Consider the following 1,486-nt stretch of genomic DNA (forward strand, 5'->3'; position numbering starts at 1 on the left):
GGGAAGAAGGGGCGGTACCCAGCGGTGCAGCCTGAACTGAGAGCAAATTTAAATTACTGAGTTTTTTTTTTCCTTTTTTTAAAATTTTTTTCTACTCTCTGCGACAAACTGAAAAGATTCCAGCACGCTAATTTAACCACCCTGCTTCTTCTTCTCTACCTCTCCCCCCCCTCCCTTGTCTCCCTGCTTCCAGGATAATTAAAAGAGAAACCTGTAAAAGCAACATTCCTGTGAGCGAGTTGGTGCTGCAACGTGCTGGTAAGAAAATGAATTTAATTTTTAATCTTTTTTTTTTCTTTTTTTGGCTTTTCCTTTAAAAAAAAAAAAAAAAAGCAGAAGGCTTTGTCTCCCTAATGCTGTCATAAGCGTGGCTTCCCTGCTGTGAGGGGTTAGCCTATAATGAAAAGGTATAATTGCCTGATATATGACCTCCGCGCCATACTTATAACAAGGAATAACCGCATCCCTATCCACCCTGATGATGCTTCTCTCTGCAAACTGACTATTCAATGCCCAGCAGCAGCAAGACTGAGATTGCTGCGCTGTGTCAAAGAGCTGTTCGGTTGTTTGGGGTTGGAGTTTCAGTGTCCTGTCAGAAGTCTTGACTTCCTTCAAAGTTGCTGCCTGACAGGTGTTATTATGTATTCTAATAGGACTGGTCCCTATCTTAACGTTTTGATGTTTATTTCTTAAACAGGAAGTACAAGGATTAAACTTCTTTTGTTTATGGTACAGCGTAATTATCATAGACTTCTGTAGTCCAGATAATGAAAGACTAGAGCAAGTGCTCTGTGGAGTGGTTTTAATCCCTTTTTATCTATAACTAGTTAGGGGTTCATTAGAGAGCAGTGAAGGAGAGCCTATGTCGTTTGGAGACCTTGAACTTGAGATGCCAACTTGATTCTTTGAAAGGACAATTTTTAATTCAATCCAATTAAACTCAACAAGTATTTCTCCACACTCTGACTGGAACTGCTTGGGGAATGCCAGTACCTGTTACTCAGTGACAGGGAGGAATTGCAACACGGTGTAAATTTCCAGAGGCAAACTTCTCTCCCTGCCTTTAGAACTGGCCTTTTACAACGTTTCTACATGCGTGACTGTTCGCTGTTGATGAGGGTTCAAGGTTAGCTCTCCGAAGACCATAGGACATCTCTTCTTTGAGTGCATGTGCATTTTGCTTCTGTTAATTAGTACCTGTCGCCTGTACATTTTAGATTATAGTTTAATACTATAGAAAAAAAGATAGAAATATTACCGCCATTGGCATTATCATCCAGGGTTATGCATGTTATTTAAAAGTACGTATCAATATAGTAAGTTTTGATATTGTGCAGATTTGAGTGTCAGAAATAGGAAGAAACATGGAAATGCTTAGATTTTCTGGCTTACATCTGGGTCAAGAAACTTAGAAGTGAAGACTTTAAAATTTGCTCTTAAATTACATTAAAAAACAAACCATTGAGGAACGTAATTTGCTATCCTC

General features: G+C 39.2%; 1 protein-coding gene across 1 annotated transcript in view; it reads left to right on the forward strand.

Moving 5' to 3' along the window:
• The first annotated feature begins 205 nt into the window (after nt 1-205).
• Nucleotides 206-1,486, forward strand: part of Celf2 (CUGBP Elav-like family member 2) — an 810,622-nt gene continuing 809,341 nt past the window's right edge. Inside the window, exon 1 of the mRNA XM_076939443.1 lies at nt 206-258. The gene's annotated coding sequence lies outside the window, so the exon portion shown is untranslated. The remainder of the gene's footprint in view (nt 259-1,486) is intronic.

Source organism: Arvicanthis niloticus, chromosome 8 (genome assembly GCF_011762505.2).
Source record: "Arvicanthis niloticus isolate mArvNil1 chromosome 8, mArvNil1.pat.X, whole genome shotgun sequence".
Classification (NCBI taxonomy): domain Eukaryota; kingdom Metazoa; phylum Chordata; class Mammalia; order Rodentia; family Muridae; genus Arvicanthis; species Arvicanthis niloticus.